At 35.3% G+C, this 21,030-nt stretch overlaps 1 pseudogene; it reads left to right on the top strand.

Annotated features, from left to right (window-relative positions):
• Window positions 1-20,137: 20,137 nt before the first annotated feature.
• Window positions 20,138-20,275, top strand: LOC145249196 (U2 spliceosomal RNA; annotated as a pseudogene).
• Window positions 20,276-21,030: the final 755 nt, after the last annotated feature.

Genomic DNA, 21,030 nt, shown 5'->3' with positions numbered 1-21,030 from the left:
AAAATGTAATTTTACCATGCTATTCAACCATTCGAAGATTAACCTTATAAACTTCTATGAATCCTGTCATTGAACAACGCGATAACAATTTTCTCATGTATATTAAAAGTAAGGTCAAGTTACTAATGCAGAATGACATCGCAGTATCTTTACTTGTTGATGAAATACATCTCAAACCTTATCTTGATTATAAAGGTTGTAATATTGTTGGCTTAGCTAACAACGGCAATGAACCTGCCACAATTGCATTTGCTTTTATGCTTAGCAGTGTATTCTCACAATATAAGGATGTTGTGCATGTTATGCCAACTAAATGTCTTCTAGCTGAGAACTTATTTGACATAATTAAACGTGTAATAATTGGCTTAGAAGATATAGGGTTTTAAGGTATTATCTGTCTTAACAGATAATAATGCAATAAATAAAAAAGCTATGTCTTTCTTTTGTAGCCAATCAAAGCTTTTAATTGTATATCGCCATCCAGTTAGAACGGCTAGCCCTCTCTTATTCTTATTCAACTCAGTGCATATATTGAAATGCATTAGAAACAATTGGCTTGGCCAAAAAGATGAGCGTAAATGCATGATGTTCCCAAAGTTTTGTTATAATGGAAATCATGAATTAGATAACATCCAAAGTGCTCCATTTTCTAGTTTACATAAGCTTTATGCCCTAGAATCTCAATCACTTGTTAAATATTGCTATAAGTTAACTTCAAAAGCTTTTTCTTCGACTACTTTTGAAAGGCAAAATGTTAATTTGGTTTTGCAAATTTTCAACGAATATACTATTCAAGGTTTGCTAACTTTAGGAAAACAGGGATGCTTGCCAAATTATGCAGAAATTGCAGAATGCATTCAAATATTTTATATTTGGTGGAAAATACTGAATGCGAAAACACCATATAAAGGTTGTCGACTTCGTAATAAATATGCTAATCCACTTACATTAAATAGTGATAAGTATAGTTTCCTAAATGTGGTCTGTGACTGGTTAGAAACTTGGAATAGCATTACTGGAAGAACTGGTAAGTTAACAAAAGAAACATATACTACTTTGCACCATACTGCTTACGCAATTTTAGAATTGATTAAATATTGTATAAATGTACTGAACATGGTGTATATATTACCAATAAAGTTTCAGACAGATAACCCTGAGGCAAGGTTTGGCCAGTATCGACAACTTAGTGGAGATCAGTATAATATATCGATACGTCAGGTGTATGAATGTGAAAAAAAACTCAGAATGTTGTCAGTTTTAAAATTGAGCTTACCAATTAATAATCGAGCTATTGAATTGAAAAATTTAAAAGAAACTAACTGGGATGAAATGACAATGGAGCAAGAGTTACATGTTTATAAATTTAACATAGATGTAACAGATGATGATGTTAATCAATGCAAGGAAGTACTTCCTGTTATATTATACTTAGCAGGTTATTGCTGCCATGCAGTTTTCAAAAAACTGAAACGCAACAGCTGCAAAAATTTTATATCCGGGAGAAAGGCTGTTGAAGAAATAGCTGAATTAAACAGCTACTTTCCGGGTATTAACAGAGGTTCTCTGCTATACCCAAATGATATAACTAATAACTTTGTCTAATATAATTATATAGTTATAAACAAACTTACAAAATGTGATTCTTTTTTACATTCGATTTATCAGAGAAAATTAGCCATGTACATAACTTTAAATATTTTGGCTGATCAAAATCGATTATTTCATGTTGACTCTTGTGATGAGGGTCACACTATTCAGCAAATTGAAAAAATGCTGATATGGAGTTCCTCGAATTCCCTTATAAACAATTTTTGTCGCAAAGAGAATGATAATATCAGTAAAAAAATATCAGAAAAAGAAAAATTCAAACTTTTAATTAAATTCTATAACAGATTTTTGAAAAGTTTTAATATTCAATGTTTGAAATATTTCTGCCTTAGTAACTTTGTTTATACTAACATTTGTTTGAATTTAATTTTTAACTTATTGTTTGTTATTCAGTTAAACTAATTTATTGTTCCTTATTCAGTTAAACCAATTCATTGTTCGTTTTTCAGTTAAACTAATTTATTGATCGTTTTTTCAGTTAAACTAATTTATTGTTCATATTTCAGTTAACCTAATTTATCGTTTGTTTTTAGTTTTGATTTTTAAAATATTGTTTTTTTTATTTAAAAAATATTTATTGTTCATTTTTATTTATTTCTATTAAAAATAATTTATTATTAATATTTTTATTATTAATATTGGATGAGTTTCAGTACAAAGTATCATGTTTATCTTTTTTAATCCAATTTTGAAGTTTTCTAACGCTTTCTGTAAAAAAAATGCCTGCTCATTATCGACAGTCTGTGTTCCACTTATCTTGCTTGCTAGGACCTATCGCGATGACGTCATTTTTCAGCTGACAGGCCATCTATGACGATGGTCACGGTAAAATGGATCGCGCATTTTTGGATTATTTTCATTGTTTTGTCCAACCACTGTATATAGTACGCGCATTTTTTTCATTGTTTTGTACACGCCTAGTATATGTGTGCAATGGTACGCAAATTTTTTAATTATTTTATTTTGTTTTCTCCAACCACTTTATATATGTACGATGGTACGCACATTTTTGGATTATTTTTCAATTTTTTATCCAACTACTGTATATGTGTACAATGGTACGCACATTTTTGGGTGACTTTCATTGTTTTGTCCAACCACTCTATATGTGTATAATGGTACGCACATTTTTGGATGACTTTCATTGTTTTGTCCAACCACTCTATATGTGTATAATGGTACTCACATTTTTGGATTATTTTCATTGTTTTGTCCAACCACTCTATATGTGTATAATGGTACGCACATATTTGGATGACTTTCATTGTTTTGTCCAACCACTCTATATGTGTATAATGGTACGCACATTTTTGGATGACTTTCATTGTTTTGTCCAACCACTCTATATGTGTATAATGGTACGCACATTTTTGGATGACTTTCATTGTTTTGTCAAACCACTCTATATGTGTATAATGGTACGCGCATTTTTGGATGACTGTCATTGTTTTGTCCAACCACTCTATATGTGTATAATGGTACGCGCATTTTTGGATGACTTTCATTGTTTTGTCAAACCACTCTATATGTGTATAATGGTACGCACATTTTTGGATGACTTTCATTGTTTTGTCCAACCACTCTATATGTGTATAATGGTACGCACATTTTTGGATGACTTTCATTGTTTTGTCCAACCACTCTATATGTGTATAATGGTACGCGCATTTTTGGATGACTTTCATTGTTTTGTCAAACCACTCTATATGTGTATAATGGTACGCGCATTTTTTGATGACTTTCATTGTTTTGTCAAACCACTCTATATGTGTATAATGGTACGCACATTTTTGGATGACTTTCATTGTTTTGTCCAACCACTCTATATGTGTATAATTGTACGCACATTTTTGGATTATTTTCATTGTTTTGTCCAACCACTCTATATGTGTATAATGGTACGCACATTTTTGGATTATTTTCATTGTTTTGTCCAACCACTCTATATGTGTATAATGGTACGCACATTTTTGGATTATTTTCATTGTTTTGTCCAACCACTCTATATGTGTATAATGGTACGCACATTTTTGGATTATTTTCATTGTTTTGTCCAACCACTCTATATGTGTATAATGGTACGCACATTTTTGGATGACTTTCATTGTTTTGTCCAACCACTCTATATGTGTATAATGGTACGCACATTTTTGGATTATTTTCATTGTTTTGTCCAACCACTCTATATGTGTATAATGGTACGCACATTTTTGGATGACTTTCATTGTTTTGTCCAACCACTCTATATGTGTATAATGGTACGCACATTTTTGGATTATTTTCATTGTTTTGTCCAACCACTCTATATGTGTATAATGGTACGCACATTTTTGGATTATTTTCATTGTTTTGTCAAACCACTCTATATGTGTATAATGGTACGCACATTTTTGGATGACTTTCATTGTTTTGTCCAACCACTCTATATGTGTATAATGGTACGCACATTTATGGATTATTTTCATTGTTTTGTCCAACCACTCTATATGTGTATAATGGTACGCACATTTTTGGATGACTTTCATTGTTTTGTCCAACCACTCTATATGTGTATAATGGTACGCACATTTTTGGATTATTTTACATTGTTTTGTCCAACCACTCTATATGTGTATAATGGTACTCACATTTTTGGATTATTTTCATTGTTTTGTCCAACCACTCTATATGTGTATAATGGTACGCATATTTTTGGATTATTTTCATTGTTTTGTCCAACCACTCTATATGTGTATAATGGTACGCGCATTTTTGGATTATTTTCATTGTTTTGTCCAACCACTCTATATGTGTATAATGGTACGCACATTTTTGGATTATTTTCATTGTTTTGTCCAACCACTCTATATGTGTATAACGGTACGCACATTTTTGGATTATTTTCATTGTTTTGTCCAACCACTCTATATGTGTATAATGGTACGCACATTTTTGGATTATTTTCATTGTTTTGTCCAACCACTCTATATGTGTATAATGGTACGCACATTTTTGGATGACTTTCATTGTTTTGTCCAACCACTCTATATGTGTATAATGGTACGCACATTTTTGGATGACTTTCATTGTTTTGTCCAACCACTCTATATGTGTATAATGGTACGCGCATTTTTGGATGACTTTCATTGTTTTGTCAAACCACTCTATATGTGTATAATGGTACGCGCATTTTTGGATGACTTTCATTGTTTTGTCCAACCACTCTATATGTGTATAATGGTACGCACATTTTTGGATGACTTTCATTGTTTTGTCCAACCACTCTATATGTGTATAATGGTACGCACATTTTTGGATTATTTTCATTGTTTTGTCCAACCACTCTATATGTGTATAATGGTACGCACATTTTTGGATTATTTTCATTGTTTTGTCCAACCACTCTATATGTGTATAATGGTACGCACATTTTTGGATGACTTTCATTGTTTTGTCCAACCACTCTATATGTGTATAATGGTACGCACATTTTTGGATTATTTTCATTGTTTTGTCCAACCACTCTATATGTGTATAATGGTACGCGCATTTTTGGATTATTTTCATTGTTTTGTCCAACCACTCTATATGTGTATAATGGTACGCACATTTTTGGATTATTTTCATTGTTTTGTCCAACCACTCTATATGTGTATAATGGTACGCACATGTTTGGATTATTTTCATTGTTTTGTCCAACCACTCTATATGTGTATAATGGTACGAACATTTTTGGATTATTTTCATTGTTTTGTCCAACCACTCTATATGTGTATAATGGTACGCACATTTTTGGATTATTTTCATTGTTTTGTCCAACCACTCTATATGTGTATAATGGTACGCGCATTTTTGGATTATTTTCATTGTTTTGTCCAACCACTCTATATGTGTATAATGGTACGCGCATTTTTGGATTATTTTCATTGTTTTGTCCAACCACTCTATATGTGTATAATGGTACGCACATTTTTGGATTATTTTCATTGTTTTGTCCAACCACTGTATATGTGTATAATGGTACGCACATTTTTGGATTATTTTCATTGTTTTGTCCAACCACTCTATATGTGTATAATGGTACGCACATTTTTGGATTATTTTCATTGTTTTGTCCAACCACTCTATATGTGTATAATGGTACGCACATTTTTGGATTATTTTCATTGTTTTGTCCAACCACTCTATATGTGTATAATGGTACGCGCATTTTTGGATTATTTTCATTGTTTTCTCCAACCACTCTATATGTGTATAATGGTACGCACATTTTTGGATGACTTTCATTGTTTTGTCCAACCACTCTATATGTGTATAATGGTACTCACATTTTTGGATTATTTTCATTGTTTTGTCCAACCACTCTATATGTGTATAATGGTACGCACATTTTTGGATGACTTTCATTGTTTTGTCCAACCACTCTATATGTGTATAATGGTACGCACATTTTTGGATGACTTTCATTGTTTTGTCCAACCACTCTATATGTGTATAATGGTACGCACATTTTTGGATGACTTTCATTGTTTTGTCCAACCACTCTATATGTGTATAATGGTACGCGCATTTTTGGATTATTTTCATTGTTTTGTCCAACCACTCTATATGTGTATAATGGTACGCACATTTTTGGATTATTTTCATTGTTTTGTCCAACCACTCTATATGTGTATAATGGTACGCGCATTTTTGGATTATTTTCATTGTTTTGTCCAACCACTCTATATGTGTATAATGGTACGCGCATTTTTGGATTATTTTCATTGTTTTGTCCAACCACTCTATATGTGTATAATGGTACGCGCATTTTTGGATTATTTTCATTGTTTTGTCAAACCACTTTATATGTGTATAATGGTACGCGCATTTTTGGATTATTTTCATTGTTTTGGCCAACCACTCTATATTTGTACAAGGTATGCACATTTTTGGGTTATTTTTCATTGTTTTGTCTACTCACTGCATATGTATACAAGGTATGCACATAGAGCTGCTTCATGAAAATGCAACAGTGTAAGTATAACAGTCAGTTTTAAATGTTGCCATAGATTATTGTGCTGTCTGTATGATTGTGTACGAATGATCTGAGAATGTAATTTAGGAGATCGTTGATGAATATCGGGAAGACAGTTGTGCCTAGGTCACTAGCGTTGATCTTATGAGCTTATTATTTCTGCCAATCAACAACTACTCTTATAAGTCTATCAAAGAGGAAAGATGTAATAATTGAGAGGGCATTCCAGTTACTCTATAGCTGAAAATATTGTGAAATAGACCTTTATTCCATATCCTATCAAAAGCCTTTGATATGTCAAGAGCTATTGCTCTAGAAACGATACTCAATTATCATATCAGCTGTAAATCTAGCAGAATATAAACCATATTACATGTCACTGAGTAGTTTATTTCTGCTGGGATGGTTGACCACTTCTCTATTTATTACAGACCCTTTTAAAAAAAATATTATAAAATCCGTAAATCCACACTGACGATTGATTTTTCCGTGATAGTTCTATGACTGAGAAGACGGATAAACGAAGCGAACAGTTAAAGTTCTTGAGGGAAAAACTGTAACTTTTTAATAGCATCATTTTAATTCGATGAGATGGAATTTCCTGCGGCCGAAAATATATTAAACTTCGTTAAAACTGGCTGAAGGCATTTGGCAATGCAAAAATAATGTCGCGAGAAAGAAGAGAAAGAAAAACATAGTTACAGATAATAAGCCGTCGATTCGATTACGCATGAAAGCAAGTTACTGGGCACGATTTAAAAATAATAAAGAATGAATAAAAAAAAATTAAAAAAGAGAGAGAGAAAATGCTGAATCAACTTGATGATAATTAAATTGTAACGCTAATGAAGTAAATTCCATTGTTTCAAAAACCATGTTTTCGAAAGACGTTGCCGTGATTAACTCTGAGGAAACGAATCAAACAGACTACGCATCTCCCCGCCAATTAATAAATGTCGAAAAATAACGTGGTTTGGATTTTGGTTTTAGGCACCAACTAGATTTTTATTCGCGATTTATCAAACGCATCATTAACTCTTCCAGTTGAGATGCCGATATGAAAATGCGGGAAAATTTGGCTCCGAGCAAAACCTAGGTAATTTGCTGATTTTATTTTTGCTGCCAAGTTGATATTTTCTAAGCTGAAGTTAGTCAAGCAGAAAGAATCTATAACTGAATCCGAAGTGAAATTCAAACTATTAAGGAGTAACCAAAGTTCCATACATTTCTTAAAGCTTAATAAAAAAAATGTTTTAAATGTCAGATTTATGTAACCGTTAATACAGGGTGCCCCAAAATAAAACATCTATTTGAAAATATATCAGGTTGGTGCAAATGTTTGTAGAAGGTGCATTTTAAAAACATTGTTATATATTTTGGAAGCCATGTTGATCTGAAACCGACCTTTTTAATCAACAGAAAAGAAGTCATCTTCCCTCATGATAATGCTCGTGTTTGCATATAACTATTGATCAAAGATCTCCTTGAGGAATTTGATTAGGAAATCCTGCTCCATTCTGCATATTCCTCTGGGCTAGCTTTCTCTGATTTGAGAATTACAAAACCATTTAGATGGTCTTTGGTTAACATACGAGAAGGCGATTGAACATGAGATAAATTCATATTTCACATCAAAACTTACATAATTTTACAGTCTTAATGAAGTAATTGTCTGTATTTTTGAGATGAGGTGTTTTCATTGATTGAGATTGTCGGACTGACTTCCTCATCTTGGTTGTTATCGTCACAACGTTTCGGCCGTTTTCCCCTCCGCCCTTCATCAGGTGTTTTGTATCGAACTGGGGAACCGTTTGTTAGGAGTCTCGAACCCAACCCTTTATTATTATTATTACGGGGATACCGTGTTCGGACTCCAGCTAGGCTCTGATGAAGGCCGGAGGGAAAAACGGCCGAAACGTTGTGACGATAACAACCAAGGTGAGGAAGTCAGTCCGACAATCTCAATCAGTCTTAATGAAGCTTAATACATTTTCGGTCGCAAGAGATTTCATCTGATCAAATTAAAATTGTAAAGTAGTCGTTAATATTTAGGGACCCAACACATTGTAGACTCCGTCGCAAAGAATATAAAAAAAAGAAGAGGAAAGAAATTCAACTTGCTGTTTAAATTTTTAACAAAAGACCTTTATTCCTTCTTTCTCCGGCTACGCGTGACTTCTCGTCTCTGCTGTGACGTCATTCACGTGTCTCTAACGTGACCATTGGTCTTCGCATACGGTCTTTTTTTATAGCGTTTTTTCTTTCTTCCTTGCCGTGACGTCACCTCTCAAACGGCTAGGTCATTTGCATGCAGCTGCGCGTCCGCGTTCTGATACAAAATGATGCTTGTAAAAATTTAGCTTTCCCTCAAAAAATTTAGCTGTTCGCTTCGTTTACACTCATAGAAATGTCATGAAAAAATTAATCGTCAACATCGACTTACGGATCTTAAATTTTTTAGTGCCTACAAACCTTTTGCAGCTTTATGACGTAACTCTATGTGTGTATCATTATACGCACGTACAGCGGTTGGGCAATAGAAAATAACCGAAATCAGTGGGTTTTTTATTACAGCCATCCCATGAAATCCAACCCTCTGAAGCTCTCGGTGAACAGTTTTATTTATTTATTTATTTATTTATTTATTTATTTCTACAAAGGAAGTCACCACTTATCAAAGCCCGAAAGCAAATCGAGGATAATGAATGTAAGGTGGTAGTTTATTAATCGATTATGCTGCAAATTGTGTATAATTTAGATCATTTAAGGGACGGCAGCAGAAGAACTTGTTTACATTGGACTTGCAGGTTATCATATTGTAATCAGTTGGAAAGCAGGTCAGTGGGACAGGGTTCCACAGGCGTGTAGTTTTAGGAAAGAAGCTTTGTTCATGGAAGCTGAATTTAGATTTAGGCATAGATAGAGAATACCGTTCCTACAAAAGCGTTGCATCTTAATGAAGTAACTCTGTGTTTTTTTTGTTTTTTTTTTGTTTCGTTTTTTTTTACAAAAGGTCACGACATCAAAGCTGAGGGGCCACGCAAGTATAAGTGTTAATGTGAGTATTGGAGTCATTAGGACAGTTGCGTAATAACCGTTTGTAGAAGTAATTTGGTATAATTAAGTTATTTACAAGTAATGGGCAAGAACTTATTTGCGTTGGACTTAAAGATAATGATATTGTAGTCAGCTGGAAAGCAGACCAGCGGAACAGACTTCCACGGGCGAGCAGGTATAAGAAAAAAGCTTTGTCCATGGAATCCGTGTTTAGGTTTAGGCACCGATAGAGAGTTGGGAAATTTATTGATAATGACTTTCGTTTGACAAGTTTTTCTTTTTGTTTTTTTGTTTTTTTTTTATGAAGGATTGATGGATGGACTATAGAATGGAGCTCAGTCGAACACTTGTCATTTGTGTACCATTATACGCACATACAACGGTTGAGTAAAATAACGGAAAATGATTGAAAGTGTTGATTTTCTGAAGGCAGTCATCTCATGAAATCAAGCATTGTGAATTTCTCGGCTTTTTTTGTCGAAACGTTATTATCTACGTGATTGTTAGCTTTCTTTTGCTTCTCTCTCTCTCTCTCTCTCTCTCTCTCTCTCTCGCTCTCTCTTCACAATCCATAAAAGAGTTCTACAAACTTTTTTTTTGGTCCCCCGACAAAATGAGGGTGGACCTGTAAATTCACACTTGTCCGTTCGTCCGTTCGTCTGTCCACACTTTTCTCAATAACGCTGATGAAACGAATCAAACAGACTTGGAATTTTTTGAAATTTTTTCACAAACATTAAACATGATACGAAGAAAAATGTAACATAACAGATTTTTCCGAGAAAACTCCGGTTGCCCTCCTCCCCTAGGGGTGCCTTTCGGGTTAAAATGGCTAAAATTGATACTTTTGTACTTATTAAAAAAGAATTGGATTTTTATAAAACTTTCTGAAAATTTATAGCTAACTGATTTCTATATAATTTTATTTGTCTATACTTTGCGATAACTCTTGCGTGTGCCCCAGGGGGTCTTTTAGGGCTAATAAAAACACTTCATTTTTTGGATTATTTTACCATATTTGTCCAAAATTTTCTGTGTATGTCTATTTAGCAGTTTTGCATGGTTCTGAACTCAAATGTAAATATGTTAAGGCCTTAGGTCTAAATTAGGGTGGCCAAATGATGGACAGTCATTTTTTTTTTTTTTTTTTGCATGATGCAGAACTCAAAATTTTCTGTGTATGTCAATTTAGCAATTTTGCATGACGCTGAAATTAAATTTAAATATGTTAAGGCCTTGGGGACTTTTAGGGCTAAATTTGGAGGGGGAGGCAAATGATGGACAATCATTTATTCGTTTTGCAAGGTGCAGAACTCAAATTTACATATGTTAAGGTCTAAAACTACACCGTTTGTTCATTTTCACCAGGATTTGAAGTCGCCTGAGGACTTTGGGGGCTAAGTAAGGGGGGGGGGGCAATGCTGAAGTTAGTCATTTTTTTTTATGCCTCGTTCACTGTGCATTTACGGGGGACCATGCATGCTTCACTTTTTTCTATAAGTTTCGGCTGTCTTCTAGAATGTTTATTAGAGGATGTTTGCCTTTCTTTTTCATAGACTGCCATTATCTTTGAGACGGTTTCTCTCGATGCGGTCACCATATCAGTCACCTCCGTTCAAGTAGGATCTATCGTAGGCGCACCAATAATCTGCTCCTTTTTAAAAACTGATAGATCTTTCATTTTCATTTTTCTTACTAAATATCTAGCGGATGGAGTGCCCAGCTTAAAATACGCTTAAATATGATATTTTAATTTGTCCAGATTTCGTATATATTATTATAGGGTCGTGATTTCAAAAGTAAAAAAAAAACATTTGGATGCCATCAGCTAAAATCGAAACTGAAAGCAGAACTGCAGCATTCAAAGCTGGTGACGTTACCACTGTACCAACATGAGACGCACATGAACCGATTAAAAATAAACTAAGATGAATGTACAAAATGTATAACGATTTCTTTCCATTTTGGCCCCTTAAGACTATTTTAACCGGCTAAAGACCCACAAAATAACGGTCTATAAAATAATCCAATCATTTGAGTCCCCTAGCGCCGCTCTGCGACTCTTAGTTTCTGAGGAAATAGAATTTGAAAATATGGAGACAGACAGACAAACAGACAGACAGATATAGTGAGTTTTATAAATTAGATATGCACTATTTCAACCAAAAATAAATAAATTTAATCAATTAATTCATATCAACACTGGCCATAAACAAAAACATTAACCAACATTTTGTTTTTTTTTGTTTGTTTTTTTTTTCAATTTTTATAAGCGTTTTAAAACTGATGCACGCTTCACATGGTGTTTCCATTTTTATTTATTTGATTTATTTATTTATTTGTCCAACCTCTGTATATATATATATTCTGTCAATTGTTGAATTTATTCCGCCCTTAACTCATCAGCTTAAAAAGAAAGTAAAGGAATATGGGCATGATTACAAAATCCGAAAATCGGAAGTGAAGTTGCGATTGTGTTTTATTTTGGTTACGCTATCTTTCATTGGCATAATAATCACATGAATGATTCTGCGCTACGAAACAGATGCTCTCAAGAATTGAACACTTTAACATGCTTAAAGAAATAAACGGTAATATAGACAACATCTTGACATTTGGAATGTACCCCTTTTATCATTTAGTTGTATATGATATGTAGTTATATCGAGCTTCATAAATTAAAGGAGTGGTATAGATAAAAGTTGAAATATTATTGATGGTTGGTTGGTTGTTTTTGTTTTACGGCATATCAACCCTTTTCGGGTTATTTAACGCCGAATCCAAAGATTTTGAAGAAAAATTTTTTAATAGAATATATTTGTTGTTTTCACGTTCTATTTAACCCATAGTTGGGACCCTAACAGGTACTACCACTCCGGGTCAGAGTGGACCTGGGAGCAATGGTAATTAAAGGGTGGCTCCACACTCCTCAAAGCCCACAAGCTGGGGCCTCACCAAACTGGGGACTTTTACCCTCTGCAGGGGGGCAGTCGGCGTATTCTAATGCCCCACCGACAGGGCCGAAATATTATTGAATAAGCATATTTTCCCATATATATAATATATATATATATATATATATATATATATATATATATATATATATATAAAATACATATTATATATATGATGATATAATTTTATACATATATATGTCTGTCTGTGTGCATTTCCCTACACAATATCTCTGTCAATTTTCAGTCTACAGACTCGAAATTTGATAAACAGAGTACTGAGATTTGGGAAAATCTTCGTAATCGGTTTTCAGCCAGAAATATGGCTGTTAAGGTGTCAAAATTTAACGATTTGACCTTTGAGAACTCTACCAAACTTCTCTGCCAATTTTGGGTATAAACAATTGAAATTTTAGACATAGGTTCCTTGGACATGGATCTAACTTAATAACTTGATTTAGGCCCAAAATAATGAATGTAAAGGTGTACAAAAAAGGATTAAAGTTTTTTAAAAAATGGTCTCTGCGGTCTCTACCAAATTACTCAGACAATTTCTGATCTACACATTTGAAATTTTACAGAAAAAGTATTCAGAGATAGGGCAAGCTTTTTAATTGGTTTGGGTCGAAAATTTGAGCTACCAATATATAAATGTATGTATGTGTGCATGTCTGTCTAAAACCTTCGACAGAAGCGACAGATTTTCACAAGATCAGTATCGTTCTGAAGCACGACCCTTCAGACGACAAATACCGAAAAATTGGCTGAAAACGTTAATTTCTTCACCCTCAACTGGGCACTCTTATACAAGGAGGGGTCGCTTTTTTCGCTGATATTGTCGAATGTCATCCCTTTTTTTTCGATTATCTAGCCTTAATTTAAACCTACGTCACTTCCGGTTTGGCGGTGGTTGTAACAGCAAAGACTTCACGTTTTCCCCCCATTCTTTTCCTCCTTCGTGGTACGGGTTCGAGCCTTCCTCCCTACTACCACTTTTTCTTTTTTTTTTTTTTTTTTTTGCTCAACATACACTTCCAAACACCCGGACAAAGCTGGGCTGAAATGCTAGTATATATATATATATATATATATATATATATATATATATATATATATATATATATATATATATATATATATATATATATATTCATTTATTTATTTATCGCAGATACTGGTGCTGCTGTATTGCTATTTGGTGAATGGATTTTGTGCCATGCATTAGCTTCTGCTGGGGTTTCTCGATGCCATATAAGTGGGTAATTGTTACGGTTTTACCTTTTCATATGTTACAAAAAAATAAAAATATATATATATTTCTTCGTTTCTTTTCCCCTCTTTCTTTCCCACTCCGTCCTGCTCTAACCAAATCTGTCCCAAAACTCCATCATTCCAGAAAAAAATACTCGATTAAATCCAGATCTCCAACTTCCAACGTATACCCCTACTATTATGTCTCTTTCTCCAACATTAAGGGTCTACGTTTTAACCTTCCAGGGGTTGAAACCTAATTACAAGAGACTAAGCCAGACCTATTTTTCTTAAGTGACACTGGCATTGGACCGGCTATTTCCCGAAATGAGTTTGTAATTAAAGGGTACTCTAACTTAACATCCAAAACTGACCCCCAAGATCGCCATGGGCATCGAATATGTGTCTATATTAAAGATGGCTTTCCATGCAGTATGGACATCTCCACAGAAGATCCTAAATAATCCTGTATGTATTTCCGGGTTGCACTTGCTCACATTACTGCGTTTATATTGGCTCTCTATCGCCCCCCCCCCACAACAGTGGAGTTATTATTTTTAAGAGCACATCAGAGAAAATTGACCACATCCTGTCTGCTCATCCTTAGGCTAACATTCACGTCTGTGGCGACTTCAATGTTCACAATGTGGAATAGTTAACCCACTCAAACAAGACAGATGATGATGGGAGGTCCTGTCACGATTTCTCCATTGCTTATGACCTAACTCAGATTGTTCAAGAACCCACCCGTATGCTTGACACTGACGGTCAATATGCAAGTCTCCTTGACCTTTTCTTCACAATTTGCCCTGAGCTATGTTCATCTTCTGTTTTGCCTCCACTCGGATCTTCCGACCACTCTGTTGTATCAGTTGAAATAAAAACGAAATGTAATAAGTCCTCAGATGTACCTCTCCATCGTATAATATATCGATACTCTATGGCTGACTAGGATAGCTTTTGTACATTTATATCAGATCCACCTCTGCGTTTAAAAAGGATGAAAAAAGAACTTTGCAGCTAAGTCTGCCCTATGCGACCAAGGCCGCCAACGCCTCGTATTTCCTCCTGTATCAGAAAACACGACATATAAATATCTGCATGATGCTGTCAAGCTAATCAAAACCTTGATTCCAATAACGTAACTGGCCCTAACGGCATTCCATTAATAGTGCTGAAAAAGCTTCAACTAGAACTAGCTACCATACTTACAAAGCTGTTTAAGGGTTGTCTTCCCAACACCCTAGAAAATCTCATCAGTATGGCCTTTATTTAATAATTCAGGTGATCGGTCATTTCCCTTTTCGTACAGGCCAATAATTATTCTGTGCGTCATGAGTATGTTACCGAAGTAGTTAACCACCTCAGCAAAAATAACCTTCATGACATGCAATATAGTTTCCGTTATGCTATATCTACAGCAGATGTGCTTACGGTTATATCTCATAGGATTAGCGAATCTCTCGACAGAGGCTTCCTTTCTAGGGCAATTGCTCTTGACATATCAAAGGCCTTTGATAGGATAAGACAAAAAGGTCTACTTCACAAGATCTCCAGCTACGGTATAGCTGGAAATGTCTACTCAATTATTAAACCATTTCTCTCTGATAGGTTCATAAGAGTGGTAGTTGATGGACAGAAATCATAAGTATTTATGCTGAAGTCCCTTAGGGGTCCATCCTGGGTCCAACTCTCTTCCGTATCTATATCAATGATCTTCCAAATCACATCCTTAGATCATTCGTAGCACATATGGCATCACATCAAAGGCCGTAAACGATCAAGTTCTCTCTGATTTTCTCTCCTCTGAGCTTGAGCAGGTTGTGCAATGGGGAAAGAAGTGGCCGGTTGCTTTTAATGCATCTAAAACCAAGCTTCTATCTTTACATCATGAATGCTTTGATCCCCATCTGGCATCAATTGAAATGAATGGCTCTTGTCTCTAGTAGGCTCCATGTTTTGACAAGCTTCTGGGCTTGACCTTTACTCCTGATCTGAAATAGAACACATCAAATCCGTTGCCAATGTCGCTGGAAAAATGGTGGGATCCTTTTATCGATCCTGTAGATATCTCACTGCTGATACAATTCTCTATCTATGTAAGAGCCAGGTACGTCCAAGGATGGAGCATTGTTGTCACATTTGAGGAGGAGCTGCTAGAATGTTTTAGCCTGCCTTGACAGAATTCAAAATAGACTTCGTAGCCTAGTAGAAGATGCCCTTTTCTCTTCCCTACAACCTCTTTCTCACAGAAGAGACGTTGTTACTCTGTCTCTGATTTATCGGTGTTTTCATGGCAAGTTCTCGTCTGAGCTCCAATCTATGGTCTTCCCTCGCCAAACTTTCACGAGAACACTCACACTCGTCTAGCTGAAAAGACTATCAATAATCTTCCCCCATTCTTTATATGTACCTAAACCTAAACGTAGATTCAATGAACAAAGTTTTTTTTTAGAACTGCATACCTGTTTTCCAGCTGACTACTATATCGTCCAAGTTCTTAATGAGCCGTTCCTTTTAAGTAATCCAATTTACCAAATTTACACTATTAACGATTACTATGACATTGCCCCCATTGACAACTGAACACTTATTAACCCTTATCCTCAAGTGGCCTCTGGGCCTTGGTAAATGGTGACTCACACACACACACACACACATATATATATATATATATATATATATAGAGAGAGAGAGAGAGAGAGAGAGAGAGAGATTGTATCGATTGGTTTCCTAGATGTAAATCCAATGAAACTCGCGTGATTAATAAAGAGTGCTCAATGCAAGATAGAGCTGGTATATAGTTTGTTAATTATACAAACATTATTGGTTACATATGTGCATACATGTTTCAGTGGAATCCCAATTCAAGGATAACACTTCATCAGACCAAAAAAGAATCGATATAGTTCAATAGGATTCCACTGAAATATGTACGCACATATGTAAACAATAATATATATATATATATATATATATATATATATATATATATATATATATATATATATATATATATATATAGCATATAGTTCACTCTACCAAGTTGAATATAGATATGCATTAGTGTGTGTATGTATAATATGCATATGTTTACGTTCGTATTACGTACTCGTATTCATATATAATACGCACTTACACCTGCATATGCACGCTCATCGATTTACGCTCACACACATACGCGCGTGTGCGCGATAATTGCACAGTCAAATCTAAGCTGTCTCTTGTTTCTTATGCCACGCGGCCACCATTCTGTTCGCATTTGAATTAAAGGTGAAAGTGTCGCTTCTGTCTGTCAGACGCGTTTCGCTCACCTTTGTCCATCTCTGGCGCACGACATAGAAACCGAGAACGCACCGTTCCCGGGCATGCGCATTGTGTTTCTGTCATACGCAGAAGATCGGCGAAACTCGGCCGATTTTACACAATTCTTCTTCATCTTGTTGTTGTTGTATTTGTTCGGTTAGAAGCAAGAAGACTCTCTCTCTCTCTCTCTCTCTCTCTCTCTCTCTCTCTCTCTCTCTCTCTCTCCTGTCGCCGGCGGCCTCGACAGTCGATCTATAATAATGATATGATATGATATGATACTGCCCGACTGTTCCCGACCCCAACCGACAGAGACGCTGCATAATCGGGCCCTTCCCCCGGGAATCAATGTGCACGTCACATCGTGATGCTCGTTCCTGTTGTAAACGATTCTCACCTCGTTGTGTTAAAGTTCCGTGTGAGGCATTATTTGCATTCAGAATCTGACTACGGTTTCCTCAGGCGGTGGAGAGGGTTAGGCATGGGTGGAGGTCACATGCACCTAACAGCGCACAAGTACAACAAAATATCTTCAATCGATGCAAGGAATGATTACACTTTGTAAGTACGTTACAAAATATGCAAAACGCGTCAACTAAAGTGCATGTTCACACCGCTTACAAACTTGATTTATCTTTGATTATATATATATATATATATATATATATATATATATATATATATATATATATATATATATATATATATATATATGAGAGTACTCAATACCGAAGTAGTGATCACGGATTAAACCTTTGTATAAGCAATATAGCCTAAAGAGGTCTCTTGTTGTTTGTAACTGGCTGACCGAAACGTTTATGTTTGTGTTGCGACATTTTAATACTTATGTAAAACAAATAAAAGGTGCATGTGTATATATATAAAATGTGCATGTGTGTGTGTGTGTGTGTGTGTGTGTGTGTGTGTGTACTGGTGCCAAAAAGAAAGTCCGCACTTGTCATTTTCTCAAAAATTAAAGTTATTTTTTTTTTTAATTAACGTGAACACTTTGATACTTCAATAAAAAGTCAAATATGAACAGCTAAAATTATAGAGGAACAAAAGGTGAATCAAATGACGTATATGTTATTTAATATTGCTTTTATTTGCAGTTTTTGAAAATATGACAAGTGCGGACTTTCTTTTTGGCGCCACTGTATATATATATATATATAGAGAGAGAGAGAGAGAGAAAATAAAAAGGAACAAACCGTATTATGTGTTCATCAACGTTTCGTCTTTATTTCGAGACTTCCTCTGGATATTTATATATATATATATATATATATATATATATATATATATATATATATATATATATATATATATATTTTAATGTGTGACAACGACTTACAAGTAAGATTTCACAATTGCTAGGCCAACGTGATCCAAAATGCTAACAAGTGAGAAAATAAATAAGAGATTTTTTAATGTGAGATGATATATAATTATATCCACGTTCAAAACTCTGCAGCTTACACAAGCCATGAATGCCACGTACTGGAAACCATAAACTCGAGTTTCGCCCTCATTTGGATACATCAGTAAAATTCAAAACCCGAGTCACTTGCACGCCAGGCTAGTACTCTGCCACCTGAACCACTGTGTCACAGACGAAGAAGTCTCTTGACTGACAAGCATCAAACAAACTACAGTGAAGTCCGAGTGTGTAATATACGTACTCTTCTTTCTCCTCTCCTGTAAACTTTTTATCGACGGCTTTTTAGTCGCATGCAAGTGACTCTATAAGTCACTCCGTCGGTCGGTCGGTCCGTCCGTAATACTTTTGTGCTTGGCCTTTTTGGTTAAGATCAAAGGTCTGTTGTTAATAGATGCTGTTCTTAGCTTTTGAAGCTTTTCTTGGCCTTTTGGCCAAGATCAAAGTGTAGTATCTGATCCGGCAGAAGGAAATTAACATCCCCATCTGGAAACAAATAAAAAACAAAACCGATTACTTCAGAAACCTGGAAGGCAACTATTACTGGCCGTTAAAAGAGAGCCTTGGCATATACGAAGCATGGTGCGAACATCACAGATTAAATCAACAGAGTATAGGAAAAGAACTCTTCGACGTCTGCCACAAGATGCTCCCCAAAATAAATGCATTTCATCTACAAGGACTGGCAAACGCCGGAAAAAGCACATTATCAGCTCAATTCGCGAGGGCATAGTAAACTACGGACAAATGCGATGCAGGGACCAAGACGCATTCACATTTGCAAACTGTGTAGACCGAGCACTGATATACACAGACGAAATGCAATTTTACTCGCACAACGTCATACTCGAGGGAGGAACAACTCATGTAAATGTAAAGAATAATCCAGAGAGACTAATGAGACGAACTCCGTGTCTAAGTACGTCAAACACAGGCCCGTGGTTAACGATACGAGGAGAGGAACCAAACCTAAAAGCGCGAATGCATTATCATAAATTAGAGAATCCAATGCCCAAGTTAATATACTGGGGAACCAAGAAACTAAGCCCACAAATGTGGATTATCTTATGGAAGAACTATATACAGCAATGGCAAGCTAAAACGTACGACATCGAAAAACAATGCACCACGAGAAGAAGAATTTGACTCGCCAGTTAAAAAGATTCACGAGATACAAAGACCATATGTGGGGTAAGCCCCACATATAAGACCTTGGTTAATGTAGGGGAGACCCTTCATACCAATTGTCACTATCCAGTTCCTCTACTCCCCGGGGAGTTGATCCCCATTTCCCCTTCACTCCTCACATTAAAAATCGGCTTTGTGCCTAATTTGCTCGGTGGGGGAGCAAATAAATACCAACCCCACATATAAGACCTTGGTCAATGTAGGGGCAACCCTTCATACCAATTGTTCACTATCCAGCTCCCCTACTCCCCAGGGAGTTGGTTCCCATTTCCCCTTTACTCCTCACATTAAAAATCGGCCTTGTGCCTAATTTGCTCGGTGGGGGAGCAAATAAATACCCTTTTCTTGGCCTTTTGGTCAAGATCAAAGTGTAGTATCTGTTCTTACTACATGCTGTACTTATGTTTGTAACTTTGTGAAAAAAAAGTGGGGAATACTTTTCTGTATTAATTTAATGTAAAATGATCACCCACTTCACAAACAGTCAGTCTCAAAGCCATTCAAGTCATTCTCCAGCTCATTCAAGTTGTTTTTGAAGGATTCCAGTTATTTTTAAGCATTCAAGTCATTCTTAAGGTCATTCAATTCATCCTTAAGTTCATTAAAGTCATTCTAAGTCATTTACTTTTTATTTATTTAAGTCATTTCAGCCCATTTTTCGGTCATTTTAGTTTATCTTTAAGAATTTCATGCCAATCCTACATTCATGCATTCATTCATTACACAAGAGCACGCGATTAATAGCTATCGGCCTTGTTACATCGACATGCGATTCGAATGTAGTTTGATTTTATGCCAGGGCTAAGGATAATTGGTGCTATATTTATTGAGATAAATACAAGATGAAAAGTCTAATTGTTTTCAGGAAACCAACACCCTTACACACACTTTCTTTTTCGCCTTTGCATCACAGGTTCGAGCCTGCCTGCCTGCCTGCGTACTACAACTTTTTTTATTTTTATTTATTTTATTTTATTTTTTTTTTTTTTTTGCTCAACACACACCTCCAAACATCCGGGAAACGTCAGGCACCCAAGCTAGTATAATAATAAATACGAAATCTGCATTAATCAAAATATCATATTTAAGCGTATTTTTTTTTTTTTTTTACACAGTGATCACCACTTATCAAGGCCCGGAAGCCACTCAGGGATAATGGTTATTGCAAGTACATTACGTTAGTGTTGAGATTTGATGAATATATACTAGAATGGGTGGCCGGCGTGTTT

Source organism: Euprymna scolopes, chromosome 27 (assembly GCF_053919585.1).
Source record: "Euprymna scolopes isolate OS-2025 chromosome 27, ASM5391958v1, whole genome shotgun sequence".
Lineage (NCBI taxonomy): Eukaryota > Metazoa > Mollusca > Cephalopoda > Sepiida > Sepiolidae > Euprymna > Euprymna scolopes.
This window is presented reverse-complemented; position numbering and strand designations above follow the sequence as displayed.